A 17,393-nucleotide genomic window follows, 5' to 3' on the forward strand; every position below is an offset into this window, starting at 1 on the left:
TAGATAAAATGGATTTTCACATTGAGGAAATCTACTTGTGCAAGACAAAAAGACTCGGCCATAAACAATGTAAATGATAAACATAATCTGAAAAAATAGTGGAAACATCATCTATGTCTTTCACCACATCCTCCTCAAAAGAGATCCAAATAGGTTTAGAAACAGGAAAAGAACTCAATTATGAAAAATTTGTTCATGCGAACCATGAAATATGGATGAACTAATTGAACCAAAACCTTCACAATGAATCTTAAAAAACAATTATCTTCTTTCAAAAACTTGATAATGAATCCTATGAAACAAGCATCTACTTAGGAAAATGTGCTCAACTTATCTATATGAAAGTCCCTATGATATATAGTAAAGGAAGATGAGTTTTTGTTTAATATTGCTTCTTTCAAATTATCCAAACAATCTTACAAGGAAATAGATAATAATTTATCTTCTTAATATTACCTAAGATTTTGTAAATAGAATTTTAAACTAAATTTAATCTTGAAGGAAACTCTATAATTAAGACTAATTTTAATCAGAACTATATTTAAATGAGTGATCGAAATCTCAATATTTCATCTTTATGAATAATATTGTCTAAAATTAATAGATATTAAGATTTTACATGAACTATAGCTAATTTGATCTAAAAACTATAGAATGAATCCTACTATACAACCTCAGGAATATTAGAACATTGCATAATTGTTTATGCTGTCAAATTTTCCAGCAACTTGTTTATGTAGTTAAATTTGATCTTTAAAATCTAATAAAATATGACTTTTTCATATTATGATATATTTTATATTCTAATATAAATCTCTTTATTGCACGATCAAGGAGAAAGTGGGTAATATTTTTCAAATTAATTGTGCACGTTAATTTTAGTTAGCAAGCAAAACATTATGAGGAAGTTAATAGGGCTCCATTACTAAAGGATCATGGGGAGAGAGATCTTTCAAATCTAATAAAATATCTTCCATTATGTTCTGATAGATTCTATATTCTAATGTGAAACCCTATATAGAAGTTTATTTAATAAAATATAAATTCATACGATGAAAAATTCACCAATCATTCATTTGCATGACTAATTATTAGTGGTTGATTGTTTATTCATTTATTTGATTATTTATTTAGTCACTTATCTTTTTCTATACTTCTGATTTTACCTAATGACCAAATTAGTCATTAATTTAGTTACTTATTCTTATAAAAAATTAAAACATTGCTAGAATTTAATCACTTTTAGTCATGTGACTAAATTTTTTGGTCTTGTGACTAAATTATTTAGTCACATAGTCATTTATTTTCTGAAATTATACTAGTGGATGTCAATATTATGTCCTTTCTCTGCTTAGTTAGAACTAGATATTCACTATAGCTCAATTAATAAAGTAGACTTAAGACACTAATGTGTATTAACCTTTAGTAATTCAGTTGTAGAAACATAAAGCATTAAGAAAATAACATGAACACACGAGACACAATGATTTAAGATGAAAACCCAATTTGGAAAAACCACCAATGCAACTATTTACAATATTTTATTCTTCTAAAGTGAGCATTGGTAGGAGCCAACCCTGTTAAAGGTTACAAAACACATGGAAGACTGTGGACCTATGAAAGGATTTGAATAACCCTATTAGGAGTGGTCTTGTTAGAGATCTTTAGACACTTCAACTAGAAATGCAACCTTGTTAGAGGATTTACAAAATGACTATTAAGCCAACTTTGTTAAGATATTTCTTCACTACTATACTTGTAAGAGAGTAACAATGATTGACTTGATTCATGAAGCAACTAACATTGTAGATTTAGATCATTATTCTATATTATCATTTTGATCCTTCCTAGTCATAATGTCCTTTGTAGATCCTTAGATATTTTTTCCTTAATCAAATATCCTTCTCATTTCTCTTCTTTCACATTGTTTTAATTGCTTCATTCAATCCACACCTTGACCTTTCATATATATGAAGCTCAATGTCAAGTCAGCTTAAATATCCTTTCATACAAATATTTAACATCCACTTAGTCATCTTGTATTAACCAATTAATTAACAATAGTAATCTATTGCCAACTAACAGAAGACTAGACTCTTTACTCAATTAATACAAAAGTTCCTTTGATAACAAACCAAACTTGGTTAATAGTATCTTCTCTTCTTTAATCAACCTAACTTGATTTATACTAACTTCCTTCATTAACTAACCAAGCTCATTTTACACTAACTTCTTCTTGATTGATAATAAAATCATCTTAAGTTCCCAAATGAACTTAGCTTATACTATGCTCTATTAAATCTTGACATCTATGTAACATCAATGACAATATACAATTGAATAAAAAATTTCAACAATCTCCCTCTTTTGCATTGATTGTAACACAACATGTCACTATGAAAAGAAAACTTTGAACATCAAAATTATTTATAAGATTTTATAATATCCTTAGTTAAATTCTAATTCTTCATCCAAGAGAACTCCCTCTTAAATTCTCCCTCTATCATTTATCTTCAAACTCTATCTTATCTCTCTCTCTCTCTCTCTCTCTCTCTCTCTCTCTCTCTCTCTCTCTCTCTCTCTCTCTCTCTCTCTCTCTCTCTCTCTCTCTCTCTCTCTCGTTCTTATACAAATTTATCCCTCATATTCTTTTTTTTTTAGATGGAATCAATCTACGTCTCTTTTAAATCAAATGTCAAAAACTTTATCCATTGAATTTTAATGTACTTGATGTACAAATTCATAGGCAATGTGTTATGAAATTATTGCATCAACTTGATAGTTTGGCAATTAAGTTGTGTTGATGCATCACTAATATGTTCTTTAGTGATCATCAGATAGGGGAATGACCCCTAGCTTACCTCTTAGATACAAAAGTTCATTCTTAGGTAATGGCTTGTTGAATATATCTACAACCTACTCCTTGGTGTTCACATATTCTAATCTTACCTCTTTATCTTGAAATAATTCCCTTAGAAAATGATACTTGATTGCAATGTATTTTTGTCTTAGTGTGCACCAATGCATTCTTGGATATGTTGATTTCACTAGTGTTATTAATAGATAACTACTAGTTCCTTGATTTCTTCCTTCATTCTTGATAGCAAATGCTTGATCCAAATTACATTGGAACAATTCACTATTGCTTGTCCATATGCAATTGGTGTTCTAATTCCTTCAAGTCTAGCCATAGGAGAAAATGTTTCTCCATAATCTATACCTTCTTCTTGAGCATATACTTTATACACTAACCTTTCCCTTTTCCTTTATACTTCACCTTTTTCATTAAATTTTTTTCTAAGAATCCACTTTGTACCAATTAAATTTTCATCCTTGGATCCAAGAACAAGAGTCAAGTATTGTTCCCTTCTATTTTCTCAATTTCTTCATTCATTGCCTCTATCCAACTTTCATTATTCAAAGAATCTTTTATAGTTCTAGGATCAAATTTACTTAGCAACCATGTGGCTTTTATATTTTTCCTTGTCAGTTTACCTCATGTCTAATATTCAATATTTGATTAGATGCATGATTCCTCCTAACATATTTAGCAAATACAAGTTCCTTCCTTTTAGGTTTTGGACTTGCTTCATTTGGTTCACCATGTCTAATGACTCTGTGAACTTTTGATCTTTTCTCAAATTCTACTAACTAAGACTGATTTCCCACTATTTGTGACTCAAGTTCCTCTATTTGTGACTCACTTTAAACTATATATCACTCAATTTGCACTAGCTACAACTTTGTTTGCACTATCGATATAGGTGACTCAGGTGGTATACTCTTATGTTTCCCAACCACATTTTCTTATAACATGGGTAAAGTCTCAAGCTCACAGTAAAATAAAGATTTGTAGTCTTTAGGTTCCTTCTATTTTCTTCACCCTTCTTTTCAAACTCATCAATTTTCATAGGTACACTTTCTATAACCTTATGAGTAGCAAGATTCAAACATTTATATATTTTTCTCTTGTTGGAGTAGTCTAGGAATATGCCTTCGTCATTTTTTGCATCAAAGTTTCATTTCCCTACCTCTTTCAAGATATAACATTTCTTCCAAATAGTTTTAAATAATAAACATTAGGTTTATAGCCATACCATAATTCACAAGGTGCTTGATTTGTACCTTTCTTCAATAGAACTCAGTTTAGGATATGAAGTGTTGTCCCGATTGCTTCTTTCCAATATTTGGTCACAACATTTTCGTCTATCCATTATCTTGCACAATCCATGATGGATCTATTCCTTCTTTTTGCTATGTCATTTTGCTAAGCTATACTAGGTTCATATAGTTTTCTTTTGATTTCTCTTTCATTGAAAAACTAATTGAATTCATTAGAGATGAACTCCCCTCTATATGATGTCAAGCATTTTAGAAATTCCTCTCTATTTATTTTTCAACTCTACCTAGATACCACATGAATTTTTTAAAAGCTTCACATTTGTCTTTGAGGAATATCACTATCATCATCCTAGAATAATCATCAACAAAAAAAAGTAAATATTTTTCTGCACTATAGCTATCTATATCTATTAGTCACAAAATGATTTAAGAGATCCCTAGTTGGCCTAAAATCCTACAAGTTGGTGTGGTTTGGATTTGGATTTTGGGAACTTAGTCAATAATAAGTTGGTATGGTTTTGGTTTTAATTGAGTGACTCAGTTAATTAAGACATTTGACAAAGCTTGGGGTGCTTGATAGATATTGGAAGCTCAGTTTACTCTAGGAGCTTGGTCATTGAACGAAGCTTAGAAGATACTAGGAGCTTGACATACATAGTGGTGCTTGCAATGCACTATGTTAGGATTAACCTTAGACAAAAATAATAGTTACATGTAAATATAACCAATATTAGAAAATAATAGATTGCATATAAGAGAACATAAGACACCACTCGATCCCTAGGCTACATCAACCAAGAGTAAGTCTAATAATATTATTATCTAGTGATTACAACCTGATTAGAATCTATAATCCCTTACAACTCAATACCACAAAAAGAAGAAATTTTTGCATCATACATTATGAAAATCCCTAACCCTAAGCCTTTTTATACAAGCTTTTTGCTACTTAAAAAATTAGGGCTATAATAATAAAAAAATAGTAGCCAACACCTATTATAATATAAGGTCTTTTTTGACTTCAGAGGTACTTCCCTCAAAACCCTCCATGGGGGCATTGTCTCTTAAACCCACCCTATACAATGATAGGGAATGTACCTAGGGCACTACCCCAAGACCCCACAGGAGCACTGCCCCTTGACCCTATCCTAGGGCACTACACCCAAACCCCTGTAGAAATAATCTAGAGGGAAATCATGCTAAATAAACCTCTAAGTCTGATTAGGCTCCACATCACAAAAATCACCCACTTGGAGATTGATCATAGCATTGTTAAACTTGTAGCTCCTACTAGAATACAAAACCACCTTGGACTCTATTGTACTTTTATTTTGTTTAATCTAGAAGACCAACTAAAGATAAAGAGTAATTCAACTTCTCACTTGTCACAACCTTTGTAAGCGTATCTATTGGATTATCATTTGTATGTATCTTCTCCAACTTTAACTGTCCATCATCTAAAACTAATCAAATAAAATGGTACCACAGTTGTATGTGTTTTTTCATTGAATGTAGAGCTAAATTCTTTGCAAGATGAATGGCACTTTCTCTATTTGTGAATAAATAATTATCCCTGTATGGGTGTTCCAATTATTCCATGAGGAATTGAAACCATATCATCTCCTTGGCTCCACTGGTGCCCCACCAATAGTAAATACTTAACCTATAGTACTCTGCCTGGTATCAATATCCCCTACCAAATATGAGTCAATATAGCTTTGTAAATTAGTAGTAGATCCCCCAAAATATAAATTTTTACTAGACATTCCTCTCAAATATCTGAGAATCCTTTTAACTACATTACAAAGCTCAAGCCCTAGATGACTCATATAACTACTAACAACTCCCACTACACATGTAATATATGCCCTTGCACATACCATAACATACATCTAGCTTTCTATAGATGAAGCATAAGGTGCCCTAGAAATCTTATCCTCCTCTTCTTGTGTCTTGGGACACATATCCTTAGTCAACTTCAAATGACCAGGTAAAGGTGTGCTGAAAACTTTAGCATTCTCCATAAAGAAATGTTGCAACATCTTCTTAATATAATTAACCTAAGATAAAGTCAATTTCATGTTCTTCCTCTCTCTAAAAATCTTTATACCAAGGATTTTTTTTACTACCCCAAAATCCTTCATTAAAAATGCATGTGCTAACTAGCATTTTAGCCCCATAATGTGGTCCATTTTAAACCCAGCTACAACCATATCATCAAGATATAAACATAAAATAATGTAGAAATTATCATCCAACCTCTTAAAATAAACACAATGATTTGAATGACACTTACTGCATCCATGCTCGTGTATAAACCTATCAAAATTCATATACCATTGTTGAGTGCTTACTTCAATACATATAAATTTTTCTTCAATCTACATACTAAGTTCTCCTTACCTTTGACCTCAAATCCCTATGGCTATACCATATATATCTCTTCATCCAAATCACCATGAAGGAAGGTTGTTTTAACATCAAGCTACTCCAAGTGCAAATCTTTAGTAGCCATAATACCTAAAATAGTGAGAATAGAAGTCATTTTAACAATAGAAGAAATTATCTTATCAAAATGAATGCCCTTTTTTGTGAAAATCCTTTTATAACTAACCTAGCTTTATATATTTTCTTAGCTCATCCTCTTCTTTTAACCTATAAACCCATTTATTCTATAAAGCCCTTTTACCTGTAGGCAACTTGCATAAATCCCATTTCTTATTTTTCAGGAAACAGCCCATTTCTTCTTTCATTGTAGACTCTCATTGAATCATTGTGTCCACTTGCACAACTTCATCATCATATTCAAGTTCACTAGAATCACTAAATAAAATAGAATACAACAAAGGAGAAAATATTTTAGGAGGTCTACTTAGCCTTGTTGACTATCTAACATTCACTGGGGCATGTGGTATTTGTTGTTGCAGTTGTTGAAGATCATGCAGAATTGTTAGAACATCAATTTTTGGAGTATCATCTAACACTACATAACATCTTCTTTCTTCTCATGTTGCTACAATAGATCTTTGTACAACATTTTCTCATTGAATATGACGTCCCTACATCTCATAATTTTATGATTTTCAAAATCCCAAATCCTATAACCAAATTCATTAATGTGATACCCAACAAATACACATTTCTTTGACTTAACTTCTAGCTTGGTTCTATTTTTAGAATCTATATGATCAAATGCTTTACAATCAAAGATTTTGAGAAAACAATAACTCACCTTCTTACTAGTCCGTGCTTCCTCTAGAATACCACAACCTAAAGGAGTAGAGGGACCTCTATTAATCAAATATATAGCAATATTGATAGCCTACACCTAGATATTTAATGAAAACCCTGCATGCAACCTCATGCTTCTTACACACTCCATTATAGTCTTATTCATGTGTTCAGCCACTCCATTTTCCTATGGAGTCCTTGAAGTAGTTTTTTATATACAAATACCATTAGCATAGAAATAATTTTCAAATTCATGACTGAAATACTCACCACCACCATCAAATCTAAGATATTTTAATTTATTTCTAGCCTCATTTTCAACCAAGCATTTCCCTTTGTTAAAAGTTTGAAATACATCAAATTTCTATCTAAAGAGATAAACCCATAATTTTCTATTTGCATCGTCTATAAATGTAACCTAATAATGAGAGCCACCAAGGGAAGATACCTAAGCTGGTACCCATACATTTGCATGCACAAGCTCTAATGTCTCACTTTTCTTTTCCTTCCTAGTCTTCACAAAACTCACTTTCTTTTGTTTTGTATAAACACAACTTTCATAGAAATTCATATTAACACATTTTAGACCTAGTAAAACTTGCTTTCAGTGAAGTAATTTCATACCTTTCTCACTCATGTTCCCAAGTCTATTGTACCACAATGTTTTATTAGAATCTACAACTATTTTTTCTTCCTACTCAACTATAACCATTGTTCCTAAACATTCATTTTTCTCTAAAAAAATCAAAGTACAAGGAACAATATGACTTGTACAAAGATATAAGGTGCCTACTTTCAAATCTTTTGCTACTGCAAGGGAATCTTTTGAAAATTTCCAATTTTTATCATTAAAAGTAACTATACAACCCTTATCACTGAGTTGGCTTGCCAAAATTAAATTCCTATTGAGCCTTGGAACATCTCTTACCTCATGTAGTAGCCAATGATTCTCATTCTACAACTTAATTTTAACTTTTCACTTTACAACAATCTAATCAGGTTCATTATCCCCCAAATAAACAAGGCCAATATCCCCTTGAAAATAATCAATGAAATAACATCTATGAGGTGTAGCATGAAATGGAGCGCCAAAATCTAAAACCCATGAATTATCAATACTTTCTAGAGACAAAAGCAAAGCATCCTCTTTGAATTTGTTACATACCACATTTGTCTCCTAGTTCCCTTCTAGTTTATCTCCTTCATTGTTCTTTGAAGTGTGACGATCTTTCTTCTTATGCCCTATTTTACCATAGTACCAGCAATATCTTGGTCCTCTAGATTGAGACCTCTTCCCCTTTGGCTTTCCTCTTAATTTTTTTACAATTTCTAGAATTACTTCCTCTCTCAGTCATTCTACTTTTGCTTTGTGCATTCAAAGAACTTCTCAATGTAGATCCACCCAAGGTTTTCCTATGAGTTTTCTCACTCAAAATAACACCAATCAAATCATTGCATTTTAGGGTATTATATCTAGAAACATAATTACTCACATCCAATATGAGGCTATTCCAGCTTTGAGACAAAGAACACAAAATCATGAGAGCCCTAATTTCTTTATCAAAATTAATACCCATAACTGATTAGTAATAATATTAAACTCATTTAAATAATATGCAACAAATCCACATTCTATCATCTTCATATTAAATAAATGCCTCATGAAAAATACCATATTTGAAGTAGAGGGATTTTCATACAATTTCTCTAGGGTTTCCATCAACTCTTCTATCATCTTTGCTTTTGTAATGTTAAATGTCACTAATGGTGATAGGCATAATTGAATGCTTTCAAGTGCCTTTTTGTCTAAAATTTTTCCATTCCTCATTTTTCATAGTTCCCTAGTTCTTCCTTCCAATAGCTCCCATTAATCCTTCTAATATAGATATCCCTCTATTTTCATCTTCCATAACTAAAAGTTCTACCCATTAATCTTGTTAGCACTTAGCTTACCCTTATTTTCCATCACTCCCACTCAACCATGAGACCTTCCTATAAAAGATCTCAAAAAGAAAAAAATTTAAAAAATGATAATGGTCTAGCCAAGAAATAAATAATGATGATAGTTTGGCTAAAACAAATGACGACCATCTAGCTCTAATACTACTTATTAGGATTAACCTTACATGCAAATATAGTAAATATTAGAAAATAATTGATCACACATAAGAGAACACAAGACACCAATATTTAATGGGGTTCACCCAATCCCTGGGCTATGTCCACCAACAACAAGTCTAATAATATTATCATCTAGCAATTACAACCAGATTACAATCCATAATCCCTTGTAGCTCAATACTATTACAAGAAACAAATTTAACTTCACAAATTATGAAAATCCCTAAGCCTAAGCCTTTTTATACAAGCTTTTTACTACTTAAAAAATTAGGGCTATAATAATGGAAAAATAGTAGCCAACATGTTTTACAATATAAGGTCATTTTTGACTTCAGGGGCACTACTCTTAAAAACTCATGCAAGGGCATTGCCCCTTAACTCCACCCTATACTATGATAGGGAGTAGACTTGGGGTGTTTCCCCAGGACTCCACAGGGATGCTTCCCCCAAACCATCATAGAAATAAACTGGAGGGAAACCACACTGAATAAACCTCTATGTGTAATTAGGCTCCACATCACAATATGCTATGATCTTGGAATAAACTATGGTTCTTAGCATGCATTGGGAACTCAACAATGCTTGGGATTTTTTTATGCTTGGCTTGCTCTTGGTTCCTATTGGTGCAAACTTGTATGGGAGACCACTTTGAGTATTTACCTTTTGTTGTAGCTGACTTATGGCTTAACATAGATTCAATGTAAGGGATTTAATTTAATTTGTATTTAACTAGGCTGACTTTAGGTTTAGTTGGGTATAAGTAGTGGGTTTTATGGAGTCTTTAGGTATTAGCATCCATCTAGGAGAAGAGGATGAAGGGTAGATGAAAAATTTGAAGAGAGAGTAGCTATGGGTTGAGAACCAAAGGATTCCTTGGTGGACTTGAGAGTACAAGTGTCGATTCTTCTTGGTTTTCCTATCTAGTTGTGGTTCTAGACTAATAGGGATTTAGGTTGTAAGTTGAATCTTATAGAACTGACATTATAATTTTTTTTTTAATTTGGTCATAACTCAAAAGGTCTTATAGCTAGGCATGTTGCATGTGATCAAATTTTTATGAATAAAGAGTTGTGATTTGGCATCAGATCTTGCATTATTGTTGCTTGTTATTGTATTTTTGCTATGTGATTATTTTTTTGGGGCCTAGAAATCTCCTTTGGATATTCTCCCTCTTTGCACTATATTAGGTAGTGTTAGAGTGAATGATTCCCTAAGTGTGTGGACAAGACAATGAATTTGAGGTAGTTTGCACCAAGATCTTGGGTTAGATAAGGTTAATCTTGTGGAGTTGATTGATATTTTGGATTAATGAATATATTGCTTTTGGTTAACAATTTTTCTGGAAGATGCCTCCAATAAGATTGGACCCTAGGGCAATTGGTGATCTTAGTGATCTTGTGAAAGATAGTATCTCAGAGATTATTAGAGTAGAGTTCAGATCTGGGATTGCATTGATGAAGAGTGACATGATTACGAAAATTTTGAGTGCTTTAGGTAGTGTACCTATCCGTTTGTGTACTAATAAGGGCTATGAGGAAGAGTTTAACAATTTGAAGTTGTTGAATCTAAAGGTGAGGACAAAATTGATCATTTGGAGAGACCTATTAGAACTAGAGATGGTCAGTTTGCTAGACTTGGATCTTAGTTGAATTTGAAGCATAAAATGGAGGTTTTTAATTTACTAGGTACTTTGACTATTAAAGACTTGATTTATTTCATTATTGAATTGGAAGACTACTTTGAGCTTGAGGATATTAAGGATCTACATAGAGTGAGGTTGCCACAAAATAAATTGAAAGGACATGTTGCTCTTTGGTGGAAAGAACTACGAAGAAAAAATGGAAGAAGGTGTAATGAAGATCAATAGATGGAGGTTGGTGGTAACTAAATTGAAGGCTAATTTAATTCTTGTTAATTCTAAACTTGAGTTGTTTAAGAGGTTTCAAAATCTAAAGAAGAAAGATATGACTATGAAGGATTATATCGAGGAGTTCTAGAACTTGACTATTTTCTCTAGGTATAGAGAATTGTCAAGAAATTAATGGTTTAAGATTTAATATTTAGGATGAGGTTGGTGTGTTGAATATTTCTTCAATTGAGGATGCTTATCAATATGATCTAAAGAAAAAAAGATAATTTGAAGAGAAAAAGTCAAGGTAATGCTAGAGGGAAGGAAAAGAAGCATAGCTTGGAAAAGGCTAAACTGAGTGGAGAAGGATAAGTGGAGGTGGGTTTAGTGGTAATTATTTCATATTTTTTGATGAAGGGCATAGATATTTTTAATGTCCTCATGGTAAGAAAATCACTATTGTGAATGAGGTTGTAGTCCAAGATAGTCAACATAAGAAAGGAGAGACTTTGTTGGCTCAGTGAGTACTAGTTGGTTAGAGGATATTGGATTCTTGTTAGAGGACTAGTTTTTTTAGGACTTGTTGTAGGTGTAGTGGTAAATTCTACAAGGTAGTTATGGATGGTGGTAGAACTAATAACCATGTTGTTGAAGAGATGGTTTAGAAACTTAGTTTGAAGAAAGTGAGACACCCTTATCCTTAAAGGATCAGCTAGTTGCAAGGTAAGCATACTTTGGAAGTGAGGGAGAAATTCCTTATTGATTTCAAGATTGGGAAATATAAGGTTCAAGTTTTGTGTGATATAGTGGACATGAATTTTTTTTGTGTTTCTTGGTAGACCTTTGTAGTATGATTGAAGGGTTGTGCAAGACTATGTCAAGAATGTGTTTATTGTTGAGAAAAGTGTTAGGAAGTAGTCCCTAATTCCTTTGAAGAATGAAGAGCTTGGTAGGAGCAACCTAATTATTGGTATCCAAGTTGAGTTGGAAAATTCTAAAAGGATTTGAGATCAACATGGAAAGTAGACCTATAGCACACTGAGGATGCATATGAATAAGTAGAAAAAGAAGAAGGGAAAGAGTGTACATGTGGATTACTTGGAGGATAATTATGTGAAGAATTGGTTTGGGATTTATTTGTTGAATAAGAGAAGATGTTATTCAACTATTAAGAACATCTTTTTGAACCTAGGGTGTCTAATGTAGGAGTATCCCTAGTTCACCTACAACCTTATAGGTTGGTGTGGTTTGGCTTTTGATTTGGGAACTTGGTTGATACTAAGTTGGTTTAGTTGTGGTGTTAAATAAGTAACTGAGTTAATGAAGACATTTAGAAAATTTTCGAGTGCTCAACAGATACTAGGAGCTTGGCATTTTGTAGGAGCTCATTAGTAGTGTTGCCCAAGTCAACTATGTAATTGAAGAGAGCTTGGAAGATACAAAGATCTTGACATACGCTATGATTCTTGGCAATGCTTGTGATTTTCTGATGCTCACCTTGGTCCTTATGATGCTCAGCTTAGTATTGGTTCCTATTGGTGGTGAGTTGTCTATGAGTTGACTTGGGGTATTTAATTTGTGTTGTAGCCAACTTGTGGCTCAACATATATTTAATGGGAGGGATTTAATTTAATTTGTATTGAACAAGGCTGACTTGTGGCTTGGTTGGGTATGAGTAGGGAATTTTGTGGAGCCTTTAGGAATTATCTTCTAGCTTCGAAAATAGGATGAAGCGTAGATGGAAAATTTGAAGAGCTAGTAGTTGTAGCTTGAGAACTAGAGGATTAATTGGTGAACCTGAGGGTACAAGTGTGGATTCTTAAGATGATAATCTTATTCGGTTATGGCTTTGGACTAGTTGGGATAGGGATTGTAAGTTTAATATTGTGGGATCTTGTAGAACTAATATAGTAATTTTTGTTTTCATTTAGCCCTAGTCTAGAAGGCCTTATAGTTGGGAATGTTGCATCAAATCAATTATTTTATGAATAAAGAGTTGTGATTTGGTATTAGATCTTGCATTATTGTTTCTTGTTGTTGTGTTTCTATTATGTGGTTATTTGTTGGGGGTTCAGACATCTCCTTTTTGGATTCTCCTATCTTGCATTGCATCACAAAGATATGTATGAACTAGTTCCAAGAATTCTTCTATGCAGTAATTTTTACTTTTGAAACTGCTTTTTCCCATTTTTCCAATTTGGAATTGTTTGCATGTGGCCATATCAAGTCTCTTTAGATTTGGAATGCCTCTTATGATTTTTCTCTTCCTTATTGTAACTAGGTTATCAAAGTTTAAATGACACATTGTTTTATGCCATAGCCATATTTCCTCTACTTGTGCCAAAAAATATGAACTTTTAGTAAGATGTACATAGAATATATTACCCTTAGTATGATTGCTAGTCCTAACTAGGTTTCCTTTTCCATCCAAAAGATTTTATTTCCCATTCATGAATTCTACCTTGTATCCAATATTTTTCACTTGAACTACACTCAAAATATTGTGCCTTCGTCCTTCAACCTAGAAGGCATTGCCACATTTGATTCCATTAGTTAATGCAATACATCCTTTTGCTTTCACATAACATGGTTCATTATTTTCAAACCTAACACTTTGATGATCATAATATTTCAAGTGTTCAAACTTAATATTATCACCAATCATGTGATGAGAAAAACCACTATCTATTATCCATCTATCATTTTTGCTAACATGAGAAACAAGTGCCAATTTTTTATTTTCCTCGCTGTCTGATTCATCCTTAGTAGCAATATATACCATTTCATCTTCATCATCACTATCAAAATCTTTATCAATGTAACAAGATTTCTTACCTTTGTCTTTTTAGTCTTTGTAGCTCTTGATATCTTTATGTCCTTTATACTTATTGAATTTTATGTTATCTTTAGTTTGTTTTTTTTGACACCTTGTAGCATTGTGACCAACCTCTTTGGAAGAGAAACAAATCAATTGTATTTTACCTTTATATTTTCCTTTTCCTTTTTGTAATATTTTGCAAGTAGGACTTTAAGGTCATCTTTGGAATCATCATTTTCTTCACTATCAATATCTTTTCCTTTTAAGTTTCCTTCCTTTCTACCAAGAGTTAGTTTGGCTTTGAATGCAGATTCTATGTTGTTAGTATTAGGAATATAGTTGTCAAAGTTATCCAACTCAAATGTTGTCAATTTTCCCACTAGTTCATTCAAAGTTATATCATTTTTAGGATTACATCTCATTTCTTGAATAGCTAAAACTCTAACTATATAAATAGGAAGAAGAGCTCTTAATACCTTGTTGACTAGTGTTGTATCATCTATTTTCCCTCCTTCAATGTTGATTGCACTTACACTTGCTTTGATTCTTTCACTATATTTTGCAATTATTTCATCTTCATTTGATCAAATTGGCCTCTTAGACTTTCAAATTTGGCTCTTCTCACATTTTCATCTCCTCAATATATTTTTTCCTAGTTTTTCCATGTGTCATAGGTAGTAGGGAAATCTTTGACTTCATCAAATTCTAAATAGTTGAGAGAGGAAGATATATCAATCATCATTGTATTGTGACTATTCATATCAACTATTTGATCCATATTCTAACGCATAGTGGGTGCCACATGCTAGTTCAATATAAAGTGCAAGCATATATCTACAATGCCTCCTAGATGTAACTTCATCAATTCTCACCATGCTAAAAAGTACTCTTGATTAAGCATAGAAATCTCTTTTTTGTAAGACATCTTGATCTTTAGCTTAGGTCTTTGAGACCTTTCTTCCAAGCACCAAAAAAATTGATACCAATAGTTGGAAATGCAATGAGTAAGTGAGAGGGGAGGGGTGAATCAGTTATAGCAAAAATAATTCCAAGTCCCTTAGATTCTAGTACCAGATCTTTGCTCTGCTTGGTTAAAACTAGATATTCATTGTAACTTGATTAACAAAGTATACTTAAGATAGTAATGTATATTAAATTTTAGTGACTTAGCTGCAAAAACATTAAGCACTAAGAAAATTCTTTTAACACATTAGATCTCAAGATTTAATGCAGAAGCCCAATTTGGGAAAACCACCAATGCAACTAGTTACAACTTTTCATTCTTCTAAATTGAGCCCTATTAGGTTCCAACCCTAATAGAGGTTACAAAACAAATAGCTAAGTGTGACCCTATTAAAGTATTGAATCACCATGTTAGGAGTGGTATTGTTAGAGGTGTTTAGACATACAAATTAGAAATGTGACCTTGTTAAAGGATTTACAGAATGATTGCTAAGCCAACTCTGTTAAGAGAATTCTTTACTACTATAATTGTTATAGAGTAAAAATGATTGACCTAATTGATGAGGCAGATGACTTTTTAGATTCAAATCATTTCTCTAGTTTATCCTCTTGACCCTTTTTAATCAAAATATTCTTTGCATCTCCTCATATATTCTATCCTTAATCACACGCCCTTCTCATTTTTCTTGTTTCACATTGTTCCAATTGCTTCTTTCAATCCAGCACTTGACCTTTCATAAATATTAGACTTAATGTCAAGTTAGCTTGAATATCCTTTCATACAAATATTTAACATCCACACAATCAACTTGTATTTTAAAAATAGTAATCTACTAAATGTCAGCTAACATTGGGTTATTCATTTGATTACACATAACTTCCTTTAGTTAACCAACCAAACTAGTTTAACACTAACTACTCTTCATTGATAGACCTAGTTCAATTTACACTAACTTCCTTCATTGACTAACTAGGCTTGGTTGACACTGACTTCTCCTTGGTTGATACTGAAATCTTCTTAAGTTCTTGAATGAGCTCATCTTATAATCTACTAAATTAAAGCTTGACATTTGTGTAAAATAAATTACAATATATAATTGAATAATTATTTTGAACACCTATACATGTATTACCTCAACTCCCAAGACTTCAAAATTTTCCTTAATCACTACAAGTGGGACACAAGAAATTACACTCTTGCTATGCTGAGAAGGTGAAGTTTTCAATGATGAAGCGGGTATGAAATTTGTTTGCATTATTTATCATCATTTAGAGATACTTTTTAGGAATACTATTCAACTAGATTGGAGGAGAAAAACTAAAGTTAATAAATATAAAATTTATAAAGATGTGATAATGGGGACCCTGGTTGTAATGACCAATACATTATGGAGATTGCCTAGAAATATATCCACTCAAAAAGAGAAAATTTAAGGTCTAAGATGACAAAAGACCTTAGTTATTCATGTCTAGCTTGGGTTATAGACCTAGAAACATGGGACAAACTAATTAAATATTTGATATTCAAGAGGAAGAACCTTAATAATATGAAGTGTGCACCATTTTTAGTAGGAAGATCTAAAAGACCCCTTTGAGAGACAACAACTACAATCCAAGCCAGAGTGTCAAGTTTTGGATCCCATAAATTAAGATATGTTACATACAATAGAATTTTTTGTGGCTTGGCAAGTAAATATTTTCATCTTTAATATTTTATATTCTATAATAAAAGTTATATTAAACTTGTAAATTGGTGGTATCTAATGAGTTGATATAAAACTGATTATGTATGTTTATGCAGGTTCACCAATCTCAAAAGGAAGCTTCATAGTAGGACTTAAATTTTTCTTTACTTAATGGTTCCCAATGCCTTAGGAAACACATGCTAGATTGAGGAGATATGTTAGATATTCATCATGAAAATGAGGCAATTTTGTTATAATATTTTTAAACCTACATAATAGATCAATCAAAGGAATCATGCTCAATCAATAAGTTAAATTGTGTTGTGTGTAGGGATCCCAAAAATCAAACTCACAAGGTAGTGAGAATGGATATGAGAGAGGAGAACATGATGAATTAGTTTTTATACACAATAATTCAAATATCATTCTAGAACCTTAGTAGGAAACTATTATTGAATCTCAACATTTTGGAAATTGTAATTATGATGATGGTTCTCAATTTGATGAAAAGACTACACACAATTAGAATGGTACCTCGTCAAAAGATGATACAATCAAAGAATATGGATGCCATGTAATCTAGATTTGTAAACTAGGTATGTAG

The sequence above is a fragment of the Cupressus sempervirens genome, chromosome 10, assembly GCF_028749045.1.
Source record: "Cupressus sempervirens isolate cs-2001-9-10 chromosome 10, ASM2874904v1, whole genome shotgun sequence".
In the NCBI taxonomy this organism is placed as follows: Eukaryota; Viridiplantae; Streptophyta; class Pinopsida; order Cupressales; family Cupressaceae; genus Cupressus; species Cupressus sempervirens.